Source organism: Dendrobates tinctorius, unplaced genomic scaffold, assembly GCF_039654945.1.
Source record: "Dendrobates tinctorius isolate UK_male_01 unplaced genomic scaffold, ASM3965494v1 ptg000162l, whole genome shotgun sequence".
In the NCBI taxonomy this organism is placed as follows: Eukaryota; Metazoa; Chordata; class Amphibia; order Anura; family Dendrobatidae; genus Dendrobates; species Dendrobates tinctorius.
This window is the reverse complement of record NW_027361829.1, coordinates 66,210,564-66,232,411: the sequence shown is the minus strand read 5'-3', so window position 1 is coordinate 66,232,411 and position 21,848 is coordinate 66,210,564. Positions and strand designations below refer to the sequence as shown.

General features: G+C 49.7%; 1 protein-coding gene across 1 annotated transcript in view; it reads right to left on the bottom strand.

Annotated features, from left to right (window-relative positions):
* The window catches only part of LOC141052595 (microtubule-associated serine/threonine-protein kinase 3-like), a 110,017-nt gene extending 88,772 nt beyond the window's left edge, over window positions 1–21,245 (bottom strand). Inside the window, exon 1 of the mRNA XM_073549824.1 lies at window positions 20,569–21,245. The gene's annotated coding sequence lies outside the window, so the exon portion shown is untranslated. The remainder of the gene's footprint in view (window positions 1–20,568) is intronic.
* Window positions 21,246–21,848: the final 603 nt, after the last annotated feature.

Genomic DNA, 21,848 nt, shown 5'->3' with positions numbered 1-21,848 from the left:
ATTGTCTGCTCAGGGACCTCTCCTGGACGAGGTGGAGGAAGAAGAGGAGGAGGAGGAGGATGATGGGGATGATTACTTAGGGGAGGAGGATGCATCTCGTGGGGCAAGTGAAAATGTTGGCGTGGCAAGGTCTGGTACAGGGTTTGTGCGTGACTGGAGGGATGTGGATTTGCCAGAAAGTGCTCCTCCAACCAGCACTCGCAGTGCATCATTGACACCGGGAACATGAGCCCACATGTCAGATTATGCCTTGCAGATCCTAAAAAGGGACCCCCGCATTGCCAAAATGATGAACGATGACGACTACTGGTTGGCCAGCATCTTGGATCCACGCTATAATGGCAAATTACAAAACATCATGCCACAGGAGAACCTTGACCTAATATTGGCTAATAAACAAGCAACTCTGGTAAATCGGTTGCTTGAGGCATTCCCAGCACACAGCAGCGGTGATGGTTCTCACACGAGCCGTACGGGCCGGGGGCAGCTTGGCAGAGGTGTTCGTGGTGCACACAGCAGAAGTGGCGTTGGAGACAGGGGTTTCATGACAATGTTGTGGACTGATTTTTCAAATACCGCTCACACAACTGGTGATACTGCATCGATGGAAAGTGACAGGAGACAGCAGTTGTCAACTATGGTTACAAACTACTTTTCCTCCCATATCGATGTTCTCCCACAAAGGTCATTCCCCTTTGACTATTAGGCCGCTAAACTGGACACCTGGCCTGAATTGGCACAATATGCCTTACAGGAGCTCGCTTGCCCAGCTGCAAGTGTGCTATCGGAAAGAGTCTTCAGTGCAGCTGGATCAATCCTGACAGAAAAAAGGACCCGTCTGTCAACCCAAAATGTGGATGATCTAACCTTCATTAAAATGAACCACGCATGGGTTTCCAAGGATTTTGTCCCACCTTCCCCTGATGACACATAGGGTGACAGAAAAATGGTTTGCTTTGGTCCACCTCTTCCTGGGACTTGACCTATTGCACCTTTTGCATCAGCAGAATGTCCAACATCAACATATGCCACTTTCTAAAACTCCCTAACTGTGCTGCCTCCCCCCCCCATAGCCGGGGTCACCACCTAGCGCACAACACCGTGCGAGTGCCGTTGCCCTGGACAGGTGGGTAGGCCGACTCTTGGGCGCGAGCACTGGCACAGGGTCCTTCATAGTGCAATCAAGTGTCTCTGACGGTGGTGGTGCACACCCGCTGTCAGACACACCGCCGTACTATGAGGGGCCCAGTGCCAGTACCGACGCCCACGAGTGGGCCCCCCTTGCTTGGGCAGGGCCCCAGCATTTGCAATCTTTACCTCTCCCTGCTCCTCCGCTGTGTAATCTGGGCCGTCAAATCCATACTGTGCCTGACACCGTCTGAGCCTGCCTCCTGATGTATAGACATATATTTTGAATGTGTACGCTATCCATGCATGTTATCCGGGGATACGGTACCCTTTCTAACCTTTGTGCAATCACGTGCAATCCATACTGGGCCTAACACCGTCTGAGCCTGCCTCCTGATGTATAGACATATATTTTGAATGTGTACGCTATCCATACATGTTATCTGGGGATACGGTACCCTTTCTAACCTTTGTGCAATCACGTGCAATCCATACTGGGCCTAACACCGTCTGAGCCTGCCTCCTGATGTATAGACATATATTTTGAATGTGTACGCTATCCATACATGTTATCCGGGGAAACGATACCCTTTCTAACCTTTGCGCAATCACGTGAAATCCATACTGGGCCTAACACCGTCTGAGCCTGCCTCCTGATGTATAGTCATATATTTTGAATGTGTACGCTATCCATACATGTTATCCGGGGAAACGGTACCCTTTCTAACCTTTGTGCAATCACGTGCAATCCATACTGGGCCTAACACCGTCTGAGCCTGCCTCCTGATGTATAGACATATATTTTGAATGTGTACGCTATCCATACATGTTATCTGGGGATACGGTACCCTTTCTAACCTTTGTGCAATCACGTGCAATCCATACTGGGCCTAACACCGTCTGAGCCTGCCTCCTGATGTATAGACATATCTTTTGAATGTGTACGCTATCCATACATGTTATCCGGGGATACGGTACCCTTTCTAACCTTTGTGCAATCACGTGCAATCCATACTGGGCCTAACACCGTCTGAGCCTGCCTCCTGATGTATAGACATATATTTTGAATGTGTACGCTATCCATACATGTTATCTGGGGATACGGTACCCTTTCTAACCTTTGTGCAATCACGTGCAATCCATACTGGGCCTATCACCGTCTGAGCCTGCCTCCTGATGTATAGACATATATTTTGAATGTGTACGCTATCCATACATGTTATCCGGGGAAACGGTACCCTTTCTAACCTTTGTGCAATCACGTGCAATCCATACTGGGCCTAACACCGTCTGAGCCTGCCTCCTGATGTATAGACATATATTTTGAATGTGTACGCTATCCATACATGTTATCTGGGGATACGGTACCCTTTCTAACCTTTGTGCAATCACGTGCAATCCATACTGGGCCTAACACCGTCTGAGCCTGCCTCCTGATGTATAGACATATATTTTGAATGTGTACGCTATCCATACATGTTATCCGGGGAAACAGTACCCTTTCTAACCTTTGTGCAATCACGTGCAATCCATACTGGGCGTGAGAACGGCTGGCGAGCTGTTAAGCAAGCTACAGCACCTGTGGTTTGCACACGTAAGTTTTTCATTTTTTCAGGAATGACGGTTAGGCCTAATTCCGGGACTGCGGTTGACCTGCACTTACTGGGAAATCATTGTTCGCGGGTAATAATTGTAATCAGTGATCCCCATCACTAACGTTGTTCAGCGGGTTATCTGCACCTGTAAGCGACAAACGCTGGCCTTTTCAGTGTAGCGCACATGCAGCCACGGACATGTAAGGGCATGACACACCAGTTATTGGCCAATCTCATGTGCCAGAGCCTCACGTGTCCCTCTAGTAAGCCGGACTCGGACCGCGGGGCATGACGGAGTCTCGTTCGTTAACGGAATTAAGCTTGCAATGTGTGCATATGTTCTGTTGCTGGCATGGTTGAGGTTTCCCAGGTGGAGTCGAATTTAACCGTAGGCTCCACTCCTGGTGGTGCCCTTCTGGACATTCCTTTAAGGTTCAGCTTTGCAACCATACTGCCCACGTAAAACAAACACTTTGCCTTCATGAACGCTGTTTGGAGGGTCATGACTCGTGGGAATAACGCCGCCCAATCAGTTAACCTGCTAGAGAGATCGTTCGTTGCTCCCAAGCATGACATCACACTCCCTAGGAAGAAGGTAATGCCACTGTGGCGACCGTACTCCTGGGGGCGACACAAGTGCACTGATGCCCAGCCACTGCTCGATGAATCTGCTGGTACATTGACCCAGACCACTACATTCCCCTCGCACGCTACACGACCTGAATCTGACCCTGATGAAACTCAGGTTACCCTTCCCATATACAGTTCCATCTTACACGGTGACAAAGAGGAAGCTGCAGATGAAAGTGCAGGTTCGGCCCACCCGCCATCAGACACACCACCGTACTATCAGGGGCCCTGTGCCAGTGCCGTCGCCAACGAGTGGGCCCCCCCTGCTTGCTCAGGATCACAGCACTTGCAAAGTTGAAATACTGTGCAGTGAGATGGAAGATGGGGACGACGAGGAGTCCAGACAAGTACAGGGATTCCCTAGCGAGGAGACTTATTTGATTGTTTTCAATGTTGGGACAGCAATTTTTGGGGAGCACTATACTCTGGAGAATGATAGATGGGGCCCACCATACACTGGAACATTCCAAAGGTGGACATCAGACACTGGAGCAGCATTTACAGGGCCCATTATACACTAGAGCATTAGAAATGGGGCCCATTATGTTTGGAGCATTATTTGGGCCCATAAGACAGTGGAGCTTCATTCATGGGGACCAACATATACTGTAGCATTATGTGGAGCTCATCATATACTGTTTCAAACATTATATGGGACCAATGATTCTGTATGGAGAAATAGATGGGCCTCGTCATGAGATGTAAAAAGTGAAGTATTTTTCATTGTACTATACCGCTATTTCTCTGCCGTATCGGAGCATGATGAGTTGTGGTATGTGTTAAAGGGGCGCTCTTTCTCCCATGGCACATGAAAACCTGCAGCCAGCCCTACCCCCCCACAACTTTAGCCAAATAACCCCCATTTTTCAGTGCGTAACTTGTATTATGAAGTTAATTAAGGTTGACAAGCTTAAGTAAGAAGAATTGATGCTTTTGGCATTCAAATGGGCACTGTAGGTGTGTTTCCTGTCCTCCTCTCACTGCCGACTTTTATTCCCCATTGACTTACATTGGGTTTCGTGTTTCGGGACGACCCTGACTTTTCCCTATAATCGGACGATCTTGCTCGACCCGACTTTTGGAAAAGTCGGGTTTCACGAAACGAAACTCGACCCTAAAAAACCAAAAGTCGCTCAACTCTAGTTGCTGGAACTCAGATACCGAGAAGGAGGCACCTAGGCCAAAGGCACTGCTGAGAACCAGCTGACGGTGCTGGAACCCAGATGGGTAGCAGAAGCTGCAAGAGCAAATGAAACTAGCGAGGACCAGCTGACGGTGCTGGAACCTGGAGGGGCAGCAGAAGGAACAAGAGCCAATGGCACAACCGTGGACCAGCTGACGGTGCTGGAACACGGTTACTAAGCAGGAGGTACTTGTGCTACAAAGCACTACCAAGGACCAGCAGACGTTGCTGGAACTCGGATACCGAGAAGGAGGCACCTAGGCCAAAGGCACTGCCGAGAACCAGCTGACGGTGCTGGAACCCGGATGGGTAGCACAAGGTACCCATAATAAACAAAGTTGCAAGGCCGCGAGCAGGACGCAGTTACCTAAACCCACAGTCCAACAGGGGGTGCTTGTCCTATTGGCACTACGGAACCAGCCTTTATTACCAGAACCCACAGCCCACATAGGAAGCACCGAAACTGCAGGCACCATAGACTTGGCTAACTCGACTGCAAAACGACAGGACAACGTATTGGTGGCAAAGTGACATTGACACTACCCGGAAACAGCAGGCGTGCTGGAACCAGGCTGGGCAGGAGGGAGTACCCGTGTGTTATGAATGAGTCACCGTAGGAGGCAAAAACAGAAATGCAAGCTAAGTCCAGGAAACCAGAGAAGTTGGCAGCTATCGGATTGCAGACCCCTAAACCTATCAACACAACTAGCAGTAGCCGTGGGGGGTTCCTACGATGCCCTAGACCCCTCGATCACAGCCGGAGGACTATATAGCCTAAAGACAGAAAGGGAAATCTAAACTGCCCCAGAGCAGACCCCAAAGCAAAAGGCAGCCCCCAACATATAATGACGGTGAAGCAAGAAGAAAGAACACTAACACAGACAGAAAGATAGACTGAGCAAAGACGGGGCCCAAGCTAACTAGATAGGAAAGGACAGGAAGGCTGCTGTCTGCAATCCGTGAAAAACCCTATGAAAATAAGAGCCAACAAACTGACAGTGAAAAAGGCCCTGAAGACGCTAGGCTTCAAAAAGACTATGTCAGTACTCAGGAATATTCTGAAGACAGAGCAAAAGGAGATTCAGCTCACCCCAGCAGGGAATGGCAGAATCCAGAAAAGCAAGGCAAACAAAAACAAAGCACAAATGCTAAAAGGCAAAGCAGAAAACTTAGCTTTAGAGGAGCAGGAATCAGACTGGTCTCTTAGAAGTCCACAGAGAAATCACCCGCAGGGCAGAAGGGCGTCGGCAGCCTTATATCCAGTCCGTGACTCCACTCAGCCAGTCATCATCATTAGGCTCAGGTGCCTGATAATCAGGCTCATTACCTTCCTTTACCAGAATAGGGAGTTCACCAGACCTCAGTGACTAAGGGGAAAATGAACTCACAACAGTACCTCCCCCTTGAGGAGGGGTCACCGAACCCTCAACCATGCCACCAGGGCGATCAGGGTGAGCCCGATGAAAGGCACGCACCAATCTTTTGGCATGAATATCAGAGGCAGAGACCCAGGAATTATCCTCCTGACCATAACCCTTCCACTTAACCAAATACTGGAGTCTCCGTCTAGCCAGACGGGAATCCAGTATTTTCTCTACCTCATATTCCATGTTACCTTCAACCAATACAGGGTCCGGAGGTGCCACCCCAGGAACAACTGGTTCAACAAACCTCTTCAACAAGGACTTATGGAACTCATTATGGATTTTAAATGTGACAGGAAGAGCCAAACGAAAAGAGACCAGATTAATAATCTCCAAAATCTTGTAAGGTCCAATAAATCTAGGCTTAAACTTAGGAGAAGCCACCTTCATAGCAATATTTTATGATGATAACCATACCATATCACCAATCTTAAACTGGGGACCAATGGTCCTATGTCGATTGGAAAACCGCTGGGCCTTTTCCAGGGAGAGAGATAACTTATCCACCACTTGGTCCCAGATCTGGTGCATTCTCTCCACCACAGTGTCAACACCTGGGCAGGCAGAAGGCTCCACCTGCCCTGAAGAAAATCGAGGATGAAACCCAAAGTTACAAAAAAAAGGTGACATCAAAGTGGCAGAACTAGCTCTATTATTTAAAGCAAATTCGGCCAAGGGCAAAAATGAAACCCAATCATCCTGATCAGCGGAAATAAAACATCTCAAATATGACTCCAAGGTCTGGTTTGTTCTCTCTGTCTGCCCATTGGTTTGAGGGTAAAAAGCAGAGGAGAAGGACAACTGAATTCCCAGCTGGGAACAGAAAGTCCTCCAAAATCTAGACACAAACTGAACTCCTCTGTCAGACACAATGTTCTCAGGAATCCCGGGCAAGCGAACCACCTGTTGCAAAAACAGGGGCACCAACTCAGAGGAAGACGGCAACTTAGGGAGTGGTACAAGATGAACCATCTTAGAGAACCTATCACAAATCACCCAAATAACAGTCATTCTTTGAGAGACCGGCATATCAGAGATGAAATCCATTGAAATATGGGTCCATGGCCTCCTGGGGACCGGCAAAGGCATCAACAACCCACTAGAGTGAGAACAAGATTTAGACCGGGAGCAAGTCCCACAGGACTGCACAAAATTCCTGACATCATGAGACAAGGTGGGCCACCAAAAAGAGCGACTCACCAGATCTCTAGTACCAAAAATACCTGGATGACCAGCCAATGCAGAGCAATGAACTTCAGACATCACTCTCTTCTTCCACTGGTCAGAAACATACAACTTTCCACTGGGACAACGCTCAGGTTTGTCCTCCTGGAACTCTTGCAGAGCAAGTCTCAAATCAGGCGAGATGGCAGAAAGAACTACCCCCTCGCCTAAGATGGTAGCAGGCTTGGTCACCACAGGAGAATCAGCAAAGAAGCTCCTAGAGAGGGCGTCTGCCTTGACATTCTTAGTTCCAGGAAGAAAAGAGACCACAAAATCAAAACGTGTAAAAAACAAGGCCCACCTAGCCTGTCTAGGGTTCAAGCGTTTAGCCGACTCTAGGTAAATCAAATTCTTGTGGTCAGTGAGGACCACAACTTAATGTTTAGCTCCCTCCAACCAATGTCTCCACTCCTCAAATGCCCATTTCATGGCCAACAGTTCCCGATTCCCCACATCATAGTTACGTTCAGATGGAGAGAACTTTCGGGAAAAGAAAGCACAGGGATTCATTTTAGATGTTACAGGATCCTTTTGGGACAAAGCAGCTCCTGCACCAATCTCAGAAGCATCCACCTCTACCTGGAACGGGAGTGAGACATCAGGTTGCCGCAAAACCGGGGCGGAGGTAAATCTTCGCTTCAGCTCCTGAAAGGAAGCAACAGCCTCCGGAGACCAATTCAACACATCAGCACCCTTCTTAGTCAGATCAGTCAATGGCTTGGCAATACTAGAAAATTTTGCTATAAATTTCCAATAAAAATTAGCAAAACCCAAAAACTTCTGGAGGGCCTTCAAAGAAGTGGGCTGAACCCAATCAAAAATGGCCTGTACCTTGGCCGGGTCCATTTCAATAGTTGACAGAGACAAAATAAATCCCAAAAATGAAATCCTCTGTACTCCAAAAAGGCATTTCGATCCTTTGACATACAGGGAATTCTCCCTCAAGATCTTGAACACAGTCCAAATATGTTCCACATGAGAATCCCAATCCTTGGAGAAGATCAAAATATCATCCAGATAGATAATCAAAAATTTATCGACAAAGTCTCGGAAAATATCGTTCATGAAGCACTGGAAGACAGAAGGGGCATTAGTGAGCCCAAAAGGCATCACCAGGTACTCAAAATGTCCCTCCGGAGTATTAAACGCCGTCTTCCATTCATCCCCATGCTTAATGCGGATAAGATTATATGCCCCCCTGAGGTCAAGCTAGGTAAACCAGCAAACACCTCTAACTCTAGAGAATAGATCCGAAATCAGGGGTAACGGATACTGATATTTAACAGTAATTTTGTTGAGGGCACGATAATCAATACAAGGCCTTAAAGAACCATCCTTTTTGGCCACAAAAAAAAACCGGCACCCAAGGGTGAAGAGGATGGTCTAATATGACCCTTCTCCAACGCCTCCTTAATATAGGATCACATAGCCTCGTGCTCGGGTACAGATAAATTGAAGAGCCGACCCTTGGGAAATTTACACCCCGGGCTCAGTTCAATAGCACAGTCATAACTCCTATGAGGAGGCAAAGATGCAGACTCATTCTCGCTAAATACATCATAAAAGTCCGCCAAATAGTCAGGAACATCATGCGACTGAGGAGAGGTGGAAAAAACCGGAGCCTCACTAAAGGCACACCGACAACCCCAACTCACCACAGACACAGATTTCCAATCCAAAACTGGATTATGAATTTGCAACCAGGGAAACCCCAGAACAACAGCATCATGCAGACCATGCAACACCAAAAATCTGCAATTTTCTTGATGGTCTGGGACGACCCGCATGACCACCTGGGTCCAAAACTGAGGATTATTTTTCGCCAAAGGAGTAGCATCAATCCCCCTCAAAGGGATAGGCGTCTGCAGAGGTGTCATCGGAAATCCACAACGTTTAGCAAAATCCAAGTCCATTAGGTTTAGCGCTGCTCCTGAATCCACAAAAGCCTTGGCGGAAAATGTGGACAGGGAGCAGATCAGAGTAATTGCCAGAAGAAACTTAGGTTGAACACCACCAACAGAAAACGTGTGTGCAAAGCGTTTCTCTCGTTTAGGACAAACAGAAATAATATGCGAGGCATCTCCACAGAAAAAACACAGCTTATTACGCCTTCTGAGCTCCTGACGTTGCTCCCTGGACAAAACTCTATCACATTGCATAGGTTCAGACGTCTGTTCAACCGGTGGCAACACCTCTCGTGCAATCCTGCGTTCACGTAAACGCCGATCAACCTGAATGGCTAATGACATAGAATCGTCCAGACCAGAGGGAACAGGAAATCCCACCATAGTATCTTTTACGGCTTCTGACAAACCCTTCCGAAAGAGAGCAGCGAAGGCATTATCATTCCAGGTAGTAAGGACCGCCCACTTTCGGAACTTTTGACAGTACAACTCTGCAGAATCTCGACCCTGGTTCAATGCCAACAGGGTCTTTTCAACCTGATCAATAGCATTAGGTTCGTCTTACAACAACCCCAAGGCTTGAAAGAATGCGTTCACATTAGTCAGAATAGGATCATCTGGTTTCAAAGAAAACGCCCAATCCTGGGGATCGCCACGCAGCAAAGAGATGACAATTTTAACCTGCTGCGCGGAGCTCCCTGACGAGTTAGGCTTCAAGGCAAAAAATAATTTACAATTATTTTTGAAACTCAAAAATTTAGATCGATCCCCAAAAAATACATCAGGTGTAGGGATCTTTGGTTCAACAGCATGCGAACGAGCAAGGTAGGCGGAAATTCCCCGCAGTTCCGCAGCGAGCTGCTCCACACGATCAGACAATTGCTTTATCTCCATTGAGAGAAAAAAAAAAAATTCCCCCTACGGCCTCAGAGATATAGAGGAAAGAATATACACACTCTTTTTTTTTTTTTTAAAACACAATTCTTTCCTGCTATTGAGTACCCTAGGATCTGCGGTATGGCGGGTGATTATTTTATGAATGAGTCACCGTAGGAGGCAAAAACAGAAATGCAAGCTAAGTCCAGAAAACCAGAGAAGTTGGTAGCTATCGGATTGCAGACCCCTAAACCTATCAACACAACTAGCAGTAGCCGTGGGGGGTTCCTACGATGCCCTAGACCCCTTGATCACAGCCAGAGGACTATATAGCCTAAAGACAGAAAGGGAAATCTAAACTGCCCCAGAGCAGACCCCAAAGCAAAAGGCAGCCCCCAACATATAATGACGGTGAAGCAAGAAGAAAGAACACTAACACAGACAGAAAGATAGACTGAGCAAAGACGGGGCCCAAGCTAACTAGATAGGAAAGGACAGGAAGGCTGCTGTCTGCAATCCGTGAAAAACCCTATGAAAATAAGAGCCAACAAACTGACAGTGAAAAAGGCCCTGAAGACGCTAGGCTTCAAAAAGACTATGTCAGTACTCAGGAATATTCTGAAGACAGAGCAACAGGCAAAAGGAGATTCAGCTCACCCCAGCAGGGAAAGGCAGAATCCAGAAAAGCAAGGCAAACAAAACACAAATGCTAAAAGGCAAAGCAGAAAACTTAGCTTTAGAGGAGCAGGAATCAGACTGGTCTCTTAGAAGTCCACAGAGAAATCACCTGCAGGGCAGAAGGGTGTCGGCAGCCTTATATCCAGTCCGTGACTCCACTCAGCCAGTCATCATCATTAGGCTCAGGTGCCTGATAATCAGGCTCATTACCTTCCTTTACCAGAATAGGGAGTTCACCAGACCTCAGTGACGAAGGGGAAAATGAACTCACAACACCCGTGCCAAAGACACTGCTGAGAACCAGCTGACGGTGCTGGAACCCGGATGGGTAGCAGAAGCTGCAAGAGTCAATGGAACTAGCGAGAACCAGCTGACGGTGCTGGAACCCAGAGTGGCAGCTGAAGGAACAAGAGCCAATGGCACAACCGTGGACCAGCTGACGGTGCTGGAATACGATTAATAAGCAGGAGGTACCTGTGCTACAAAGCACTACCAAGGACCAGCTGACGGTGCTGGAACTCGGATACCGAGAAGGAGGCACCTAGTCCAAAGGCACTGACGAGAACCAGCTGACGGTGCTGGAACCCAGAGTGGCAGCTGAAGGGACAAGAGCCAATGGCACAACCGTGGACCAGCTGAAGGTGCTGGAACATGGTTAATAAGCAGGAGGTACCTGTGCTACAAAGCATTACCAAGGACCAGCTGACGGTGCTGGAACTCGGCTACCGAGAAGGAGGCACCTAGGCCAAAGGCACTGCCGAGAACCAGCTGACGGTGCTGGAACCCGGATGGGTAGCACAAGGTACCCATAATAAACAAAGTTGCAAGGCCGCGAGCAGGACGCAGTTACCGAAACCCACAGTCCAACAGGGGGTGCTTGTCCTATTGGCACTATGGAACCAGCCTTTATTACCAGAATCCGCAGCCCACATAGGAAGCACCGAAACTGCAGGCACCATAGACTCGGCTAACCCGACCGCAACACGACAGGACAACGTATTGGTGGCAAAGTGACGTTGACACTACCCGGAAACAGCAGGCGTGCTGGAACCAGGCTGGGCAGGAGGGAGTACCCGTGCCAAAGACACCATCTGAGCAGCAACTGGCGATGTTGGAGCCCAGGGTCAATCATGCAGGAGGCTGAGGCCTACTTGGAGCGAGTAGTAAATAAGATGTAGTGTGATTTTGGAGGCAGCAGGAGACTTTGTCGTCCACACAGCAGGGGAGCAGCTGGCGTTACTGAACCCCACAAACACTGGAGCATGTGTTTTTGTCTGTGCAGACGACACTTCCGAGCAACAACTAGCTGTGTTGAAGCCCAGGATCAAACATGGAGCAGGCTGAGGCCTACTTGAAGCAAGTTTTATACCGGTTGTAAACTACTACTGATTGTAACCGTGCTCCACTTAAGCCTCTGGCTCTTCTGTCTCTAGTATTTCCCCTGGCCTCCAACCCCGCCAGTTACTGCTCTGAAGTGGCATCTGCACAATCCACACTTGTTCCTGGGTTACAGGGGCTCAGTCACGTCAGTTGATCCCCTGATGTGTGTCCGTCAAGGTCTCCTGCTCTGTCCACATTCCCACTACTAGTAATGGGAATGTGGACAGAGCAGGAGACATTGCCGGACACACATCAGGGGATCAATTGACGTGACTGAGCCCCAGTAACACAGGAACAAGTGTGGATTGTGCAGACGCCACTTCAGAGCAGCAACTGGCGGGGTTGGAGGCCAGGGGAAATACTAGAGACAGTGCAGCCAGAAGCCTAAGTGGAGCACGGTTAAAAATCAGTAGTAGTGTGACTGTGTAGGCAGCAGGAGACTTTGCCATCCACACAGCAGGGGAGCAGCTGGCATTACTGAACCCCACTGACACAGGAGCTATTGTGTTTATCTCTGTGAAGACGGCACTTCTGAACACCAACTGGCGTTGTTGGAGCCCGGGATCAAGCATGGAGCAGGCTGAGGCCTTATGTTTTTTGCATGTGGAGGCAGCAGGAGACATTGCAGTCCACACAGCAGGGGAACAACTGACGTTACTGAACCCCACTAACATAGGAGCTAGTGTGTTTTACTCTGTGAAGACGGCACTTCTGAGCACCAACTGGCGTTGTTGGAGCCCAGGATCAAGCATGGAGCAGGCTGAGGCCTGATGTTTTTTGCATGTGGAGGCAGCAGGAGACATTGCCGTCCACACAGCAGGGGAACAGCTGACGTTACTGAACCCCACTAACACAGGAGCTAGTGTGTTTTACTCTGTGAAGACGGCACTTCTGAACACCAACTGGCGTTGTTGGAGCCCAGGATCAAGCATGGAGCAGGCAGAGGCCTGATGTTTTTTGCATGTGGAGGCAGCAGGAGACATTGCCGTCCACATAGCAGGGGAACAGCAGACGTTACTGAACCCCACTAACACAGGAGCTAGTGTTTTTCTCTGTTTTTCTCATGAAGGCAAAGTGTTTGTTTTACGTGGGCAGTATGGTTGCAAAGCTGAACCTTAAAGGAATGTCCAGAAGGGCACCACCAGGAGTGGAGCCTACGGCATAATTTGACTCAACACGGTGTGAGAATCATGTGGGAATAGTGGATGAGGGCAGGTATATCTCACCCAGATTCCTTTCCTATGTGGCCTAGTCTGGTCAGTATCGCACCTGCTTGCTAATGAATAATGGGAGGTGGATATAAAAGGATGCCAGGTGGTTGTGGGAGTGTCTCAGCCTGGGAACACAGAGAGCCTGTCTGTGTGAGAGACACACGTGAGTGAGAGCAGTGCCCACTGCAACTGTGGTTTGGCTGGATGGGAGAAGCCCGCCAGTTGGTAGTTAGGTTGTACTTTGTTTAGTTAGTGCCGGACAGGCAAGGATTTGTTTTATGTTTTATTTTTTTATGCATTGCTTTCACCATTAATAAACCTGACCCAGTGTCAGTTATACCCGAATCCCAGCTCTGCGCCTGAGTTTCATGCTGAACGCACGTGACCTTTGACCCCAGCAAAGGCGATCCCGGAGTGTTTTATCACATTGTGGTGGAGAATGCGGGCATCACGTTGCAAGCATGAGCATGGAGGACGTGGTGAAAGCGCTGGTACAGTCCACCGCCGTCCAGCAAGAAGCTAATCGGGTGATGATGGCCCAGCTGAAGGAGTTGGTGGACATGACAGCTACCGATCGTTCGCTTCTCCAGCAGGTGGCACAGCGCCTGGCAAGCCTACATGAGGTTAACCTGGAAGCCGAGTCGAGAGTGATTCACGTGAGTCGGTACTGGCAGAATATGACGACCGAAGATGACGTCGAGGCATACCTGACCACGTTTGAACGGACGGCGGTACGAGAAAAATGGCCGAAGGCACAATGGGCCGGCCTGATTGCCCCGTTTCTTTCCGGTGAGGCCCAAAAGGCTTATTATGACTTAGAGCCTGAAGCTGCGCAGGACTTTGACAAACTGAAAGCCGAGATCTTGGCCCGGCTGGGAGTGACGACCGCTGTCCGTGCACAGAGAGTGCATCAATGGACTTATCAGCCGGATAAACCACCGCGGTCACAGATGTTCGACCTGATCCACGTGACGAAGAAGTGGCTACAACCCGAGGTGCTGACAGCGCCAGAGATAATCCAGAGAGTCATCATGGACAAGTACCTGAGAGCTCTACCGCCAGCCCTGAGGAAGTGGGTAAGCCATGGAAATCCTACGACGGCAGATCAACTGGTGGATCTGGTTGAACGTTACTCCGTGGCGGAAGGACTCCGAGACGACGTTACCCCACCTCGTTCTTCATCATCTCCACGTGGAACCGGTAAGACTGTTCCAGGGAGTAGGGGAGATGGAAAAATCCCTAAGACAGTGGGGGAGGAAAATGGGACTGCCCGCACTGCGAGGCCGAGAGTAGCGAACTATGGTCTAAGCAAGGGGCCCGTTAGGTGTTTCCGCTGCCAAGAGATGGGACATATTGCTGCGAACTGTCCGGTCACTACTGAACCCATGCAATGCGACGTCACAGACTCTAAAAACCGCGTGTCTATGGTTGCACGGGTAGTGAGTGTGAATGCCGGTCAAAAGGATGCGGAAAAACACTTGTGTGATTTAACTGTTGATGGCAAAAATGTGGTGGCATTGTTAGACTCGGGAAGTGTGGTGACTCTGGTGAAGGCCAGTCTGGTGTCAGCCCCGACTGGACCATCAGACAAATTTTCTGTAACGTGTGTGCATGGAGACACCTGTTCGTACCTCACCACGGTCATATGCATTACTACTTCCTATGGGTCTGTGCAACATAAAGTGGGACTCGTCCCGGCGTTATTGCATGATGTTATCCTGGGCCAGGATTTTCCCCACTTCTGGCAATTGTGGGAGAATCAGTTGATGCCCTTGGGTAATCGTGTACATGATTCTTCTCCCAGGGCGCGTGGGGGTCCCGAACCCCTGGAGGAGGTCTCCCTGGAAGACTCGGGGGAAGAGTCTGCGGGAAATGACCTGCAGTTCCCGTTTTCAGTCATGGCGGGTGATACGGAGGAGACCGGGGAAGAGGAGGAGGCCGACAGCCGTCCACCTCCCCGTTTGCCGGATTTAGAAGTTCAGAAAGATGACTTCCAAAGCGAGCAAATAAAGGATCCTACCCTTTCTCAGGCTAGGACAAATGTAAAAGTGATAAACGGGGTACCCGTAGAACCTGGCTCTAGGCTGGCATATCCTTACATGGTTCTGGAGAATGATTTACTCTATCAGATAGAGAAAAAGGGGGAAGGTACGGTGCAACTATTAGTCGTGCCAAAACCCTACCGGCGGCAGGTGCTGGACCTGGCCCACGGACATGTGATGGGAGGTCACCTGGGAGTCCAGAAAACCACCGAAAGGATATTACACTGTTTTGTTTGGCCAGGCATGCATCACGATATTCGTGTATATTGTGAGTCTTGTCCTGACTGCCAAGCCTCTGCACCTAAGCCCCGGTTCTGTAGCCCTTTGGTACCCCTACCTATTATTGAGGTCCCGTTTGAGAGGATTGGGATGGATTTAGTTGGACCCCTTCCACGGTCTGCACGTGGACACCAACATATCCTGGTCATCTTGAATTATGCCACTCGTTACCCGGAGGCCATCCCTTTGCGTAACATGGCCACCAAGACGATTGCCAAGGAACTGGTGCATGTGTTTAGTCGGGTCGGTATACCAAAACAGATACTCACCGACCAGGGGACCCCCTTTATGTCCAGGGTAATGAAGGAGCTCTGCCGATTGTTACAAATCGAACCGTTACGCACATCCGTGTATCATCCTCAAACAGACGGGTTGGTCGAACGGTTCAATAAAACTCTGAAGCAGATGCCGTTAAAGGTGATAGACAAGGATGGGAAGAACTGGGACTATTTACTTCCGTATTTGCTTTTTGCCATCAGGGAAGTACCCCAGTCTTCCACGGGATTCTCGCCTTTCGAGTTATTGTACGCACGACGTCCTCGCGGACTGTTAGACGTTGCAAAAGAAACCTGGGAGGGTCAGGTCACTCCGTTTAAAACGGTGATAGATCACGTCACACAAATGCAGGACCGTATTGCGGCTGTTATGCCTATAGTCAAAGAACACATGATGCAGGCTCAAGGAGCCCAAAAAAGAATCTATGATAGGGGCGCCAAGATCCGTACGTTTGCACCCGGAGATAGGGTGTTGATCCTGGTCCCCACGGTGGACAGTAAGTTCCTGGCAAAGTGGCAGGGCCCCTTTGAGATTAAGGAAAGAGTTGGTGAAGTAAACTACAAAGTATACCAGGCAGGTAAGCGGAAACCTGAACAGATTTATCATGTAAATCTGATAAAACCCTGGAAAGATCGGTCTGCCTTGTCAGCGGAGCTGGCCCGTCCCGTCTGCTCGCATACCGTACCGGAGGTACGGGTTGCAGAGACTCTCTCGGAGCGGCAAAAGACTGAGGTCAGGCAGTTTCTACTTCACAACCAAAAGTTTTTCTCAGAAAAACCCGGGCAGACTACGCTAATGAAACATGACATCGTAACAGAACCTGGTGTCACAGTTCACGTAAAGCCCTACCGAATCCCGGAAGCGCGCCGTGAAGCCGTTTCCCGAGAAGTGAAGGCAATGTTAGAGTTAGGTGTCATTGAGGAATCGCACAGTGCTTGGTCCAGCCCGATTGTGCTAATTCCTAAACCGGACGGCACCATCCGGTTCTGCAATGACTTCAGGAAACTGAATGCGGTCTCAAAATTTGATGCCTACCCTATGCCCCGGGTCGACGAGTTAATAGATCGGTTAGGAAAAGCCCGGTATATTACGACCCTAGACCTAACAAAGGGGTATTGGCAGATCCCTCTGGTGGAGGCTGCCAGAGAAAAGACGGCATTTGCTACCCCAGAAGGTCTATTTCAGTATGTGTATATGCCGTTTGGACTGCACGGAGCACCAGCGACCTTCCAGAGACTGATGGATCGAGTCCTGAGGCCACATAGGCAGTACGCTTCGGCCTATTTGGACGACATTGTCATTTACAGCTTGGACTGGGAGACTCATCTCCAGAAAGTACAAGCTGTGATTGACGACCTGTGGGAGGCAGGTCTAACCGCGAACCCCAAGAAATGTCACATCGGGCTAGAAGAAGCCCGGTATTTGGGGTATGTAATTGGGAGGGGTGTTGTTAAACCCCAGGTTGATAAGATTCAGGCGGTTCAGGACTGGCCACAACCTGTCAACAAGAAGCAGGTGCAAGACTTCCTGGGGATCGCCGGCTATTATCGCCGGTTCATACCCAATTTTGCAGCCATCGCTACCCCCCTGACAGATCTTACAAAAGGGAAAGACTCCGTCATGATTAAATGGAGTTTAGCGGCTGAAGAAGCCTTCCATAGCCTAAAATGGGCACTTTGCTCTCAGCCCGTACTGGTGACTCCGGACTTCCGCAGCGCGTTTGTGGTACAAACGGATGCCTCTGATACCGGTATCGGGGCAGTACTCTCACAAGTGAGGGACGGAGTGGAACACCCAGTCCTCTATCTCAGCAGGAAGCTGAATAAACACGAGCAAAGGTATGCAGTCGTAGAAAAAGAGTGCTTCGCCATTAAGTGGGCTCTAGAGGCCCTCAAATATTACCTGGTGGGCCAAAAGTTCAGGCTGATCACGGACCATGCCCCTCTCAAGTGGATGCACTTGAACAAGGAACGGAATAGCCGGGTGACCCGGTGGTTCCTTGCCCTGCAGGCCTACACTTTTATGGTGGAGCACCGCCCAGGGGTACAGATGGGAAATGGAGATGCCCTGTCCCGAGTGCACTGTTTGGCGGGTGTCATTGCTCGACCGGAGAGGTCTGAGCAGAGGGGGGGGATATGTGAGAATCATGTGGGAATAGTGGATGAGGGCAGGTATATCTCGCCCAGATTCCTTTCCTATGTGGCCTAGTCTGGTCAGTATCGCACCTGCTTGCTAATGAATAATGGGAGGTGGATATAAAAGGATGCCAGGTGGTTGTGGGAGTGTCTCAGCCTGGGAACACAGAGAGCCTGTCTGTGTGAGAGACACACGTGAGTGAGAGCAGTGCCCACTGCAACTGTGGTTTGGCTGGACGGGAGAAGCCCGCCAGTTGGTAGTTAGGTTGTACTTTGTTTAGTTAGTGCCGGACAGGCAAGGATTTGTTTTATGTTTTATTTTTTTATGCATTGCTTTCACCATTAATAAACCTGACCCAGTGTCAGTTATACCCGAATCCCAGCTCTGCGCCTGAGTTTCATGCTGAACGCACATGACCTTTGACCCCAGCAAAGGCGATCCCGGTTTGTTTTATCACAACGGGCAACCTCAACCATGCCAGCTACAGAACAGATGCACACATTGCAAGCTTAATTCCGTTAACGAACGAGACTCCGTCATGCCCCGCGGTCCGAGTCCGGCTTACTAGAGGGACACGTGAGGCTCTGGCACATGAGATTGGCCAATAACTGGTGTGTCATGCCCTTACATGTCCGTGGCTGCATGTGCGCTACACTGAAAAGGCCAGCGTTTGTCGCTTACAGGTGCAGATAACCCGCTGAACAACGTTAGTGATGGGGATCACTGATTACAATTATTACTCGCGAGCGATGATTTCCCAGTAAGTGCAGGTCAACCGCAGTTCCGGAATTAGGCCTAACCGTCATTCCTGAAAAAATGAAAAACTTATGTGTGCAAACCACAGGTGCTGTAGCTTGCTTAACAGCTCGCCAGCCGTTCTCACGCCCAGTATGGATTACACGTGATTGCACAAAGGTGAGAAAGGGTACCGTATCCCCGGATAACATGTATGGATAGCGTAGACATTGAAAAGATATGTCTATACATCAGGAGGCAGGCTCAGACGGTGTTAGGCCCAGTATGGCTTGCAAGTGATTGCACAAAGGTGAGAAAGGGTACCGTATCCCCGGATAACATGTATGGATAGCGTACACATTCAAAAGATATGTCTATACATCAGGAGGCAGGCTCAGACGGTGTTAGGCCCAGTATGGCTTGCAAGTGATTGCACAAAGGTGAGAAAGGGTACCGTATCCCCGGATAACATGTATGGATAGCGTACACATTCAAAAGATATGTCTATACATCAGGAGGCAGGCTCAGACGGTGTTAGGCCCAGTATGGCTTGCACGTGATTGCACAAAGGTGAGAAAGGGTACCGTATCCCCGGATAACATGTATGGATAGCGTACACATTCAAAAGATAGGTCTATACATCAGGAGGCAGGCTCAGACGGTGTTAGGCCCAGTATGGCTTGCACGTGATTGCACAAAGGTGAGAAAGGGTACCGTATCCCCGGATAACATGTATGGATAGCGTACACATTCAAAAGATATGTCTATACATCAGGAGGCAGGCTCAGACGGTGTTAGGCCCAGTATGGCTTGCACGTGATTGCACAAAGGTGAGAAAGGGTACCGTATCCCCGGATAACATGTATGGATAGCGTACACATTCAAAAGATATGTCTATACATCAGGAGGCAGGCTCTGACGGTGTCAGGCACAGTATGGATTTGACGGCCCAGACTACACAGCGGAGGAGCAGGGAGAGGTAAAGATTGCAAATGCTGGGGCCCTGCCCAAGCAAGGGGGGCCCACTCGTGGGCGTCGGTACTGGCACTGGGCCCCTCATAGTACGGCGGTGTGTCTGACGGTGGGTGTGCACCGCCACCGTCAGAGACACTTGATTGCACTATGAGGGACCCTGTGCCAGTGCCCGCGCCCAAGAGTCGGCCTACCCACCTGTCCAGGGCAACGGCACTCGCACGTTGTCGTGCGCTAGGTGGTGACCCCGGCCATGGGGGGGGGAGGCAGCACAGTTAGGGAGTTTTAGAAAGTGGCATATGTTGATGTTGGACATTCAGCTGATGCAAAAGTCGAAATAGGTCAAGTCCCAGGAAGAGGTGGACCAAAGCAAGCCATTTTTCTGTCACCCTATGTGTCATCAGGGTAAGGTGGGACAAAATCCTTGGAAACCCATGCATGGTTCATTTTAATGAAGGTTAGATCATCCACATTTTGGGTTGAAAGACGGGTCCTTTTTTCTGTCAGGATTGATCCAGCTGCACTGAAGACTCTTTCCGATAGCACACTTGCAGCTGGGCAAGCGAGTGTTATGCGGGGCTTAGGTCAAAGGAGGCTGACAAACCCGGGCCCCTGCGGAGTCCCTCAAACTAGGGAAAACCCTGTCTGACCCTCAACCCAGGGTTTTTGCTAAAGGTGCAAATGCCTCTCCTTATCTCCTGCTCAGCCCTAAGCTGAACCCTCCACCCTCCACCCAGTGAGTTGTAAAACCACCAAAGCCCACACAGTAATGACAGACAGGGAGAACTCAAACCACACCGCGCCGCATACACACAGGACAATACTATAATGTGAACAGGGCAAAACAAAGCACAAATATAGGAAGGCGAAAAGGTAACAACGGATCATACGACACCAGATATGAATTTCTCTCTCCAACACCTCCTCTCCAGACCGGAACCACTTGGCACAAAACACAAGCTATAATCGGCGATGCCCACAGGCCAGCACGACTATTTAAAGACCGTGGGCGTGACCAAACATCCCACCTGTTTTCCAGCTAGATTAACCCCAGATAACCTGAGTAAAATCAAGCCGGCGCCACTGAGGCTATAGTGGACGGAGATGGAACTACCGCTGCCTGCCGGACGCTGTGGTGTGAACAGCGTCCGACATGACAGTACCCCGTCTTCTACGAGGGACCCCAGGGCCCTCAAGACTCATAGGACCCGGCTTGTCCGGATGGCGGCGGTGAAAGGAACTGACCAGTCGATCCGCGTGTATGTCCGAGGCTGGTACCCAAGACCTCTCCTCCGGACCATACCCCCGCCAGTGCACCAAATACTGAAGAGTACGGCGCAGTACTCGAGAGTCCACCACTCTAAATCGCCATCCACCATGACTGGAGGTGGCATCGGCGTCGTGTCCACAGAGCCTACCACCTTTTTCAATAAAGACCTGTGAAACACGTTGTGTATCTTGTATACCGCAGGAAGCTCCAACCGATAAGCGACCGGGTTAATGATGGCAGCAATCTTAAAAGGGCCAATAAATCTTGGACCCAATTTCAATGATGGAACTTTGAGTTTTATGTTTTTAGTAGCTAACCACACCCAATCACCCACACACAGGTCCAGACCTGGCACGCGTCTAGAGTCAGCCACACGTTTGTATCTTGCACTCATGCTCAGCAATCGCTGTTTCACACTCCTCCAGACCGATGATAGTTGAACTCCTAATCGGTCCTCCTCTGGGACGCCCCCAGAGACCCCCTGACGCAAGGTACAAAATTGAGGATGGTGCCCATAAACACAAAAGAATGGAGACTCTCCCGATGATTCTTGGCGGTGATTATTTAATGCGAACTCGGCCAAGGGAAGGAACGTCGACCACTCCTCTTGGTTGTCAGACACAAAACATCGCAAATACTGCTCCAGATTTTGGTTCATGCGCTCAGTTTGACCATTTGACTGCGGATGAAACGCCGACGAATGAGACAACTTGATCCCCAATCGTGAGCAAAAAGCTTTCCAAAACTTTGCCACAAACTGGGTACCCCTATCAGACACTATGTCCGATGGAACTCCGTGCAGTCTGACCACCTCCTGCACAAAGACCTGAGCCAACGTCTTCGCGTTGGGCAAGGAAGGCAACGACACAAAATGCACCATCTTCGAAAATCGATCAACCACCACC